Genomic DNA, 12,430 nt, shown 5'->3' with positions numbered 1-12,430 from the left:
TCTAGCTCTAAGGATTGTCGAACGATATACTAAGGAAATAGGAATGAAATGTGGGTTAGAAAAATGCGCCAAAGTTTATTTGAAGCGAGGAAAACTTAATGGCATCCCTGAAGACCCTGATCTCGTCGATAGAAGCGCTATACGACACCTGTTCATCCTCTTCTCTCTAGAAAGCCAGAACCTATTATAATTTTTTATGCATCAACATCTTATCCTCGCTATAAGTTCCTGACTTCCTTGTTTTCCTTGCGCACAAATATTGTGCTCTCTCTGTTGGGATAATCTACACATAGTACCAGCTAAACCGTCAGTCTATTATTCTCTCCTCTCCTTCTGTCTTCTCTCTCTTCATGCAATTCTTTTTAGCCATCTCATATACAGTCCTTCCTTCCTCGTGAATCCTTCTGACTTAATCCATCTGTAATTCGTTCGTTCTGAAATACCTTTCCCTGTCCATCTCCATCTTCGCACCCCTACGTCTATTATCCGTATCTTACTAACACTCCCTAACCAGCTTACTTCCACTGTCCCAAAAATTTCTCCTAATATTTAAAAGCTCGACTTCCCGTTATAATCCCTAAACTCATTCTTCCTGTCCCCTCCCTGACAATGTAGTTCAGCGTATTCCTTGCCAACCCCAGTGTCCACTTTAAATACCTCTCCTGTATCTTATTTACCGCGGGGACTGAAAAATTCCCTTCATGAAGACCATAACCTTTGACTCGTCCGTATTTAACTTGAACCTATTTTTGTCCAAGTTTCTTCTCCACCTTTTCATCATCTCCTTTAAAGCCTATCTGCTCTTTGCTAGCAGCACTATGACATCTACATATGTGAGTGACCATATCCTGACTCCTCCTACCCTAACTCGTCCTATCACTCCGGCCGCTAACTTACGTTTCATATCCGCGATTAAAACTGCAAAAAGCATTGGGCTAAGCAGGCACCCTTGCCTCAACACCCTATACATCCAGAAAACCTCCGAGATTCACTCTCCTCCTCTCACCCTATCTTTCGTCTCCTCATATAGTTCCCTTACCCTCTCGATTAGGCCTCTCCACACTCCCCTCTCTTCCATTGCCTCCAACAGCAAGACGTAAATTTTTTCGATATTACTCCTTTTCTCCCTAAAGCCTGCCTGCGTCTCCGGCAATATTCCTTTCACCTCAATATCCTTTCGCATCCTATGTGCCAACACCGTCGCGTATATTTTGTATGCCATATTCATTAGCGTAGTTCCTTTATAATTTTTCTGTCTCTCCCTATCCCCTTTTTTATACAGAGGTACGATCAACCCTCCATTTGCCACGCGTCGTTCTCTAGCCCGTCCAGCTCGATGCCTTAGATGTTTTTAAGTTCCTTATTTGCTTTTCTATCTCCTCATCAGTCAGCTTCTCTGCATATTATTCCCTTGTTCTTCTAATCCCCTCATCTCTCTTCCGTGTATCTGACCCCTGAAATGAATTTTTTTTAAATCCACTCTTTTCGTCACTTCCTACCTTCTCACGTATTTCCACCGTACGTCACTAAACCTATTAATTATCTATCACACGTCCCCTTCCGTCTTAACAATACTCAACTCCTCTTCCAGCTCATTTTCCTTCTCTTCCTTCATACTACGTAGTCCTCTCTTTTTGTAGTTCCTTTCTTCTACTTTATGTACTTTCTTTTCCCCTATCTCTTTATCATTTCGAAAATTCGATAACGAACATGGTTCGCTTCTCGAAGTCAAGAAGAACCATGTCAGGCCTCGAGTGAGCAACAGAAACAATTGTCGAGAATATAAAGTTCCAGTATATGCGGCACTTCCCATTCTCGACAATTGACTCGATTTCCCTAGGAGCATTTAGAGGAAAGATATTAAGGTTAATGCTATAAGAGTGACAGAGATGGTAATAAAGCACTTTTACTGCCGCATTGTGCCTTTGAATGTAGCTCGCTCCCGCGTGAGTTATACAACTACATAGTATGTGAGCTAAATGCTCGGGGTGTGCATGGCACGACCTACAGCTATCATCGGGAATGTCTTGGCTCAAAATGTGGCGACGGAATGTAAAGGTGGAAATGACACCGTCTAGGCATGCAAAAATGAAATCCTCTGTCCCAGACTTCAATCCGGGCGATTTAAGGAAAGCTCTTGTGCTTTCTTAATCCGGGCTTTCAGGAGTGAGTACTCGAGATAGATAAGAATGATGCATTTTTCTCACCCCTAATACTGAAGTCAAGTCCGACTTTTTCAGCAGCCTCCTCCTCTGTTTTGTACAGAAACGCTCCTTTGCCCACTTCTTCGTAATTCCTGACCATTTTAAGAAGAGAGTCTCTTCCATTTGCAACTATATGTGCTGTACCTAGAATAATCCTGTTGTAAAGACATTCAAGACTCAATATTCCGCGACCACCTTGACGGCGTGAGATGTGCAGTCGCGGAACGGAAGACTTGAGATGCATGCTTTTGTTCATGTTCATAACCTTTCTTGTCCCGATATCAAGGGATCTGAGCTCGTTCTTCGTCCATGGAACTACTCCAAATGAATAGAGTACTACCGGGACGGCAAGCATGTTCGTTGCAGATACTTTTTTCCTCGCCAACAGTTCGGAAGACCAAATCTGTTGGATGAGACGTTTGTATCTGCTTCGGAGAGTATCCTTTATTGATGTAACATCCTGTATGCGGCTCTGTGGCACGCCCAGGTATGTATAAGTCTCCCCAGCGCAAAGGTGTCGTATAGCGCTTCTATCAACGAGCTCAAGATCTTCAGGAATGCCATTAAGTTTTCTTCGCTTCAAATAAACCTTGGCGCATTTGCCTAACCCAAATTCTATTCCAATTTCCTTAGTATATCGTTCGACAATCCCTAGAGCTAGATGTAGTTGCTCTTTGTTTTTAACATAGATCTTAAGATCGTCCATGTACCTTGTACTTTCGATCTGCAGGTTTGCAGCACTAGTACCCGTCGGTATGGCGAAATGCTCGAGATAGTGGCAATTATGTAGGGCAAAAGATGAGTGGGCTCATGGTGTCACCCTGAAAGACACCTCTCTGGAAGGTAACCTTGTTAGTTGTCACACGATTGTTTCCAGATGAGATAGTAAATCTGGTTTTCCAAAGCGGCATCAATCTCTCTATGCACCTAACTATTTGCGGACGAACCTTTAAGATTTCCAAAAGACAGATGATAAGTCTATGGGAGGTCGAATCGAAAGCTTTCCGATAATCAATCCAGGCCATCGATAGGTCACGCTGGTAGAATGCTGCATCTTTGCAGACACATCTATCGATGAGCAGGTTCTCGTGACATCCGGCTCCGCCTTTCTTTGAGCCTCGTTGTTCATAAATTCCTTGCCACACAGGTTCAATTGCCCGAACAATCCTATCATTTAGGATAGCTGTGAATATCTTATAAAGTGTGTTCAGACAAGTTATTGGGCTGTAATTCTTCGGTTCAGCTAAGTTGCCTATTTTCGGCAGGAATATTGTGCGCTCTTCCACCAACCACTCCGAACCTTGGCGATAAAATTCCTGCCAGATGTCATGTAGTCAATCACACCCTGAATGCGGGACGCGTACTGTCTTGCCAAGCCTATCTTTATGGCGAATTGATGCATTCGTCTTTTGGTCTTATGGTCAACCGTTGATTTTGTTCTATGGTTCGCATCGATCAAAGTTCTCGCTGCATTATGCACACAATAATTTATAGCCCAGAGGTCGGATTCTCCGGAAAAATGTCCACGAAGCTCGTCATCCATTTCAGCCAGATCTTTAGGCTTGAGAGAAACCTTGGTGTTGATGTTTCTCCGGGTCGTAAAGCATCCCTCTCCCTCTATTGGATGCCTGTCCGCGGTTGGTCTTAGTGTCGCCTCTCTTTTTCTGTTGCCGGCTTGTTCTAGCTGTGGTAGAGTAGGCGTTCCGCTTACATAGCCCCTTTTTCGGAGTAGTTCAGCATGGTTTCGCAGAAGTTGCTGTTAAAAGTGCGATAGCTCCGGGTCATTGTTGTTCCCACGAGAAGCTAGGGAAAGGTGTTTGTCCATCCTTGTAGAGCCCCGCATGCAAGGATAAGGCTGCGTACTCTGAGAGGTCGCCTGGTATCCCAGACTCACCGTTCTAGACACCTCACCCGGGTGCCATTCAGCTTTCGGCACGGTTTTCACACCTCCGCTTGGGGGTTAATTCCTTCGGGACCAGCCCTGGAAAATTGTCCGCGACTGCTTATTTATTGTTGTAACTATTTTATTTTTGTGACTAGTTGACTATCTTTTAATAGTTTCACTTTCAACCAGAAAAGTTGTAAAGAAAATTGAAATTCTTTGAAATTGCTTGAAATTATTGAAATTAATAGAAAATTCCTCTCAAGTATTTCGAAACCGTCAAAATCTTTTGAAACACCTTAACACCTTTTAAAGATATATAAAGTACTTAGGATTTTTTAAAAATAAGTCTGCTAAAATTGTTAAAATTCTTTGTAATGACTTTAAATTATAAAAATAAATTGAAAATTCATTGACGTCTTTTTAAACATCTTCAAATATTTAAGTTCCTTAAAATTCTTTTGAAAAACCTTGAAAATTTGTAAAACTCTTGAAAATTCCTACAAAATTTTGAATTTTCAAAAATTACCCTTCTAAAATTGTTTCATTTTTTGAAATTCCTGTAAATTATAAAAATAAATTAAAAATTCCTTGATATCTTTTAAAACATCCTCAAATGATGAAAATCCTTAGAAATATTTTGAAATCTCTTGAAATTTTGTACAGCTTCAGATTGAAATTTAAAAAAAAGAAAAGTTTCAAAACTTTAAATATTGAAATGTTTGTAGATCAGAGTTTTAAAAATGGGATGTATGAAAATTGAAAGCGTTCGAAATTTAAATGTTTGTTTTTCAATTGGGCAATCTCTAAATAAAATTTTTTCAGACTGAAATCTAGAAAACAGAAAAATTTCAAAACGTTAAAAATTGTAATGTTTGTAGATTAGTAAAACTATTGACTTAAATTGTGATTAGAAATTTCTCGAGGTATAGTTTAACTATTTTTGTATATAATTATAAAATTATATATATTTTTTGAAAACATACTTTTAAATTTTGAACGCTTTCAATTTATTTATGATTACTAATTTTTTGTAAATACACTTCTAAGTTTACAATTCAAATTTTTAAGAGTTGTATCCCATCGAGTCGAAAATTATTCATATTTCATAGTTGAACATTTAAAAAAAAAACATATCGAAAGTTTTGAATTTGTATTAATTCCATTTTCAAAACTCTAATCTAAAAAAATTTCAATATTTAACGTTTTGAATTTTTTCTGTTTTCTAAATTTCAATCTGAAGCTTTGAAAAATGTCAAAAGATTTCAAAAGTTTCTTAAGGATTTCCAATATTTGAGGATGTTTTAAAAGATGTCAAGGAATTTTCATCTTATTTATATAATTTTAAGGAATTTCAAAGAATTTTAAAGAAGTACTTTAAAAATGTTTTAAAAAAGGTCAAGCTAGATCAAAATATTTTGAAGTTATTGCAATATTTGAGAGTATTTTTTAATGAAATGTTTATAGATTAGAGTTTTAAAAATGAGATAAATGAAAATTCAAAGCTTTCGAAATTGAATGAACAAAAATTTTGAACTATTCAATAAGAATAATTTTCAACTCGATGGGAATCAAGTCTTCAAATTTTAAATTGTAAACTTGGAATTTATTTATAAAAAATTAATAATAGTAAATTAATTGAAAGCATTCAATATTTAAATGTACGTTTTTAATGGGGCAATCTCTAAATAAAATTATTTCAGACTGAAATTTAGAAAACAGACAAATTTAAAAATGTTAAAATTGTAATGTTTGTAGATTAGTAAAACTATTAAATTAAAGTGTTAATAGAAATTGTTTGGGTTAAAGTTGAACTATTTCTAAAACGATTTTTGTATATAATTATAAAATTATATACATTTTTTAAAACATACTTTGAAATTTTGAACGCTTTCAATTTATTTATGGTTACTAATTTTGTAAATAAACTTGTGAGTTTACTATTGAAATTTTCATGACTTGAATCCCATCAAGTTAAAAATTATTCATATTTCATAGTAGAAATTTTTGAAAAATAAAATTTAGAAAGTTTTGAATTTCTATTTTCAAATTTCCATTTTCAAAACTCTCATCTACAAAAATTTCAACATTTAACAAATAAACTTCTTTCAACTACAAGAAAATTATTTTTTTTTTGTCGAAAATGTAATTATGATTAAACATTAATTTTTGTATAGAGAATTAGACTTGGTGGAAAATAAATTTCTTCTGAGCAAAATTCATGTATTGGAATAAAAATTCATTTTTTTAGTATACAATTCAGCCTTTCGGATAAAGATTTAACCTTTTGGTTTAAAAGATTAACTATTTTGTTGAAAACATTTTTAACAAATTTGTTTTTAATTTATGTATTTTATCAAAAAAAATATTTTGCTGAAAAATAATTGTTTTAGTTAAAAGTTGAACTACTTCTATTAAAAGATAGTCAACTAGTCATGAATATTAATATAATATTTTATAATTATAATATTAACATCAATAATATATATACTAGTAATAATATCCAGATTATACACACCTAAAAAACATAACTTCTAAATCAACGCATGCATGAATTTAAGGTTCACGCAAAACATTCAAATAGCCAATTTCTTCAAATTCTTTCGAATCGAGATATAAATAAAAGACCACCGAAGTATTCCGAAGCTTTTAGATCGGCAATCATCGTGCAGCAGAAAACCTGAGAAAACCGAAGTTCGAATCGTGCATTTTCGGCTTACACACGAACTTACAGTGGTAATCATGCACCTTCTGTTTTGCGGCTCCCAAACGGTAGGTATGGTGGGGGTAAATTTCATCCACGACCTGGCAGCTCTGGCTACAATTACCCGTACTGTAAAATTCAACTTTGACGCATTAGGTACCTTTCTTCGCGGAAGGGCACATATGTAAAGATATATATTTCAATTGGAAACGAGTCTCGCGGCCCTCACTGTTTACGTGTCGATCCCCCAGAAATCATTTCAAGGTTATTTAAAGGCAATCCCCGCCACTGAACTGAGAGCGAGAGATTGGTGTAGTTACATAAAAACTATTTATTAAAAGAAATCTGTCTTATCATGAGGGATGGGAATCGAACCACAGAGCTTCCGATTGCCGGCCGGGTGTTAGAAGCCAGGTGTTACATTAATGATACAAGTAATCTAAAGGAATCTTTATTATTATTATAGAAAGCTACCATCGATCTTGAGGCAAGGCGATTCACGGTGAACCGGTGTGGCACCCCAAAGGAAACAGAACTTACTACGTCCACGTCATTTTTTCTCGTTAACGCTAAAAATAAGATTAGGGACGATAGTAAGGTTTTTCATTTTAAAAAATTACTTTGACCTTCGAATGACCTTTAAAGTTGACGACAAGGCCAAGATGGTCAAGGTCGTTGACTCTGAAGCCCACCCAAACAAATGTTCGCCCACAAATCCTGAAAAGTTCAAAGAAAACGATTTTTAAAAACCTCACCTTAACCTTCTAAAGCTCAATCTAACAAATTAAAAAATATCTTTTCGCTTGTAAAATTTTCCTCTCTTTCCAAATCTGGTGTCAAAAATAGAGGTTCCCATTAAAAAAACTGACTTTGACCTTCAAATGGCCTTGAAAATTGACCCCCCCCCCCGAGGTAACAGTTAATATTAAATTCAGATGGCCCCCATTGCCCTGAACAACTTTTGTTCATACAATTTTTTCGTATCTGGCTTACCAACATATATAATTGCGTGTGTCAATTAAAATGGCCCACCTGCAACCACACGTATTAAATATTCTAACATTTCGTCATACTCGGTCGATAACGTCGAAATCTATAAGGCCATACCACTTGGTGGACTGCAAAGCATTTATTACATAGGAGTCTAACTAAAATTAATTTTTGTAGACGAAAGTAAGTTAAAAATCTTGATATGGCTTTGCTTCTCAGATAGAAAAGCGATTTCTTAATTTATTGTACCACGATTGAGGTTAGGTTGCATTGTTGGGATGGTCTCCTTAGAAATCCTATAAGACATCTTAAAAATCCTTAAACTTCTCCGACTTTTTTTTAATCCCTTCAAGTTCTTTGTAATAATTTCAAATCTTTCAAAGTATCTCGAAACTGACTAAAATTAATTTCAATCACGTAAAATCTTTAAAATATTCTTAAATTCCTTTAAATTTCTTGACAATCCTTAAAATCTTCGAATTTTTAAAAATAATTTTTAAATTGATTGCTTAACATTCTTTCAAGTTACTAAAACTTATGGATATATTTTTAAATCCTTTGAAAATAAACTTTAATATTCCGCCAAGTCCGTATTAATTCCTTAAACTGACCTGAGTTCTTAGAAATCTTTTAAGTCCTCCGCATTTTTTTTAACTCCCTTCAACTTCTTTGAAATCATTTTAAACATTTCAAAATTGACTAAAATTAATTAAAATCTCTTAAAATCCTTCAATTTTTTTAGACTCCTTAAAATTTCTTGAAAATTTTTTTTAATTCCTTGAAGTCTCTTAAAATTTATTAAAATCTTTTTAAATGACTTTTTAAATAGCCTTAAAATCTAGGAAATTACTAAAAATTTCTTTAAATCTTTAAAAATTTCTTGTAAACCTTAAAACGTTTTTGAATTATTTCTTAATCCTTAAAAATATAATCTTAAAATCTTGTCAAGTCCCTATAGTAATTCCATAAAATCACTTAAATTTTCAGAAATTCTTTAAGTTTTTTTTTTGAAATCCTTTAACTCCTCTGAATTTTTTTGAAATTCCTTCAACTTCTTTAAAATCATTTCAAACTTTCGAAATTGAGTACAGTTGATTAAAGTGCTTTGAATTTTCTTAAATTCCTTAAAATATTTTTAAAAAGCTTGACATTCTTTGAAATCACCTAAACGGCCTTAAAATTTGATCCAATCTCTTGCAAATCCTTAAACCTACTTGGATTCTTAAAAAAATATTTAATATTCCTTCAAAATCCTTCAGTTTTTCTGCATTCTTTCGAAATCTTTTAAAGTTTGTTTAAATCATTAAAAATCTTTTGAGAAATCCTAAGATCACTCAAAGTCTTTTAAAAGCCTTTAAATTCTCTTCAATATAACTTTATTTGATATAAAACTACTTAAAATCAATTATTATCGAAAAGCATTACGACATAAGTCGCCGGTAATTGAAGTTATAACCTTAATTACGGCATATATTTAATATTTGCCAAAGAGATGCTTATAAGGTTATGTGACAATAAATAAAATATAACACGTTACCAAGTGTGAAGATTATCAATACACAGTAATAGTGACCGGAAAGGGGGAAAGACAAATATCTCAGAACAGTATATAGGCATGAAAAATTTAAATATTTATTAGTAACGTTGTGCTTGAGGTTCTGCGTAATCAGTTTTTTATACATTAAAAAATGATGAGGTTCCTGTATATTCTGGTCTTAACCTTAAACGTTATTCTTGATTCTATTGGTAAGTAAAGAATAAATAACCATAATTTTTTGTAATGATTAGGTTCAAACATCTGTTATAAAATCTTGAGTGAAAAATACTATGTAAACTCTGTTATAATAAACGATAATTATTGATATAATTTTTTGCCTTGAACTATAATAATTAGACAGATTTTCAGATTTCTAAGGCGAAATGCAAAATTTTCTGTTGAAACATCGACATTTTGAAAGTTTTCAACATTTTCAAGTTTTTAAAATAATTGCCTTGCTAAATCAGGTCACCTTTTCTTCCAAAAACAACGATTTCAACTTTTTATGCTCATTTTGAAGTAAGATGAAATAGATTACGTACGTAAATATTTTCTTATTAACTTCAAAGCAATAACTTGGAAATACGTTATGTTGTTGGAAGTTTCGTAACCTATTTGCAAGTTTACAATAAGGAAATTCAGATATATTTTGGAGTTACCTGGCAATCTTTAATTTTATCATTTATGTGGACCTCCAAGTGTAATAATTTGTAGCCAAATAAGATACTCGCGCTTCTCTTTACTTAGATTCTATCATTACCGCGAATCTCAATAATATTTAGTTAACATTACAAATTCATCAATCTTTATTGTCTTTTTACAGAATTGTCATCAGGTATACCGCCCAAAACAAGAGACTTACTGGCAAATTTTGGGAAGGGTAACGAACATGCGGATCTTCAAGGTAGCCGTAAAACAAATAGAAACAAAAGTATAAGAGTATCATAATTATTAAATTGTTCTTAAATTACTATTTTTTAACTCGTCCGCGTTATAAAATATAAAAGTACACTTTTTTTACCTGGCTTTTTAATCAACAAAGGAACGGTTTATTTCAGACCGCTCATAATTCTGCACAAATGCAATTTATGCAGAAAAAATCGACAAACTCCCTTCTTAATATTAAAGTTGCTTGAAATTCTCCTGAAATCTTGAAAATCCTTCGGAATTTCTTAAAATTTCTTATTAGTTTTGCAAATATTTTTAAGTCCAATCCATTCTTGGAAACAGCTTAAATTCTTGAAAGTCCTGCGAAATTATTCCTATGCCCTGAAATCATTTCAATACTTGGATATCCTTTAAAAATCCTTCACATCTATTGAAATTTTTTGAAATATTTTGAAAGCAAGTTTAAAATAACTTAAAATCTTTGATATCCTTTTAAATTCATTTATGTCGTGCATATATCTTAAAGTTGTTGAAATCCATAGGAATTCTTGCAAATGAAATTAAATTTATTTCCCAGGGTTTATGTCTCTCAAAATCTTTGAAACTTCTTGAAATGTTTAGTAAAAAATAAAAAAATGTAGGAACAATTTACTGGATTCAACAATGAGTTGAACGCAAGATTTCAAAGCTATGATTCTTTGAAATTCTAAGAACATGTACATAATATACATATATACTCTCTTGTGTGTCGCTGCGTATCCCCCCCTCGAATTTTTTCCCGTTGTATGCCCCCCGCCCCAAAAAAATTTTCTGGCTACGTCCTTGCGAAAATTTTGCGAAAGAGAGAAATCTGCTGGTGGCAGACGAAAGATTTTAAGGCTGTACACTAAGTAGAATCAAGCTCAAAAGGTGCCTATCTTTAAAATGATTAATAAAATTGACAAAAAAGATATATAATTAATTTCTGTTAATCTTGATGGGGGCTTTTGAACACACTTCAGAAAAAAGTAATTCAGGTTCAAATTATTTATTTAACAGTAGTTATTTAAAGGTTTAGTTTTTCCTTTCTCTCAAGGGAAAAGTTACAATTTTTAATTAATCCTAATCAACAAGGCCTCATATTATTCTTTAAAGGATTCTCTACACTTCTATTTAGGTGGTGTTCATTAAAATGTAAACTATTATTGTCTATGACAATAATAACTGTATGATTTCTTTATTAATTTTTTTTAATGAAATCAACCCAAATAGAAATTTAGAGAATCCTTGGAAGAATAAAACGAGACCTTGATCATTAGGATTTAGAAAAAATTGTAATTTTTGCCCTAAAGAGAAAGCAAAAACTAAACCTTTAAATAACTACTGCTACATAAACAATTTTAACCGGGATTATTTTTCTCTGAATTTTGCATATAGTGTACATCCTTGAACGGCGAAAATCTTTCGCAAGTTTATTTGTTTTCTTACAATTCTAACGATACAGAAGCATTTTCGGAAATCATCATGTTTTCGAAGGGCCACAGCTTGATGGTGATCCTAAATTTTGCGAAATACATAGCGAAATGGAGAAAAAAGGATACAAAATTAAAATGCCCTGTGTGTATAAAGACCATGAGACTTTAGTTTTAATCAGCCACTAGGCTGGCTTTCAGTTTTGTAGCCTTCGCGCTACGATCGACACATTGCCATGCACGGCATCGCGGTGCCCTTCCTTGCCGACTGCGAATCTAGGCTACGAACCTCAGCCAAAGAAAAGGCAGCTTTCAATTGGGAAATTAAAATAAAAAATGTGAATTCTTTTTTGAAATTATAACTAGACTGTTTGCAAGTTTATTTTCAATTTCGATATTACATATTTTTTCTCACTGATAAGTCCAGTAATAAAAATCTCGCGAATAGTCACTTTTCTTTATTAAATATAAATTTATCAAGTTATTTAGGAATAAAATTCAAAATTATTAGGTTTTCAAATTTTAATTTCAAAATTAGGCCTTCTGAATATTTATTTACAAATTTCAAATTTATCAAGTCGCCCAGCAGTTATTTTCGATACCGAATTTTCCTCGTTGGTAATTGCAATATTAAAAAACTGGCGAAAATTAACTTTTCTTCATGAATTACAAATTGATCAAGTGACCCAATAATAAATTTTAAGACCATCAAATTTCCAAACTAAACACTTTGAAAATTTATTTATGAATTTAAAGCTTATATTTTATTTATTT

The sequence above is a fragment of the Belonocnema kinseyi genome, chromosome 2, assembly GCF_010883055.1.
Source record: "Belonocnema kinseyi isolate 2016_QV_RU_SX_M_011 chromosome 2, B_treatae_v1, whole genome shotgun sequence".
Lineage (NCBI taxonomy): Eukaryota > Metazoa > Arthropoda > Insecta > Hymenoptera > Cynipidae > Belonocnema > Belonocnema kinseyi.
The sequence above is the reverse complement of the archived record's forward strand: the minus strand, read 5'-3'. Positions refer to the sequence as shown.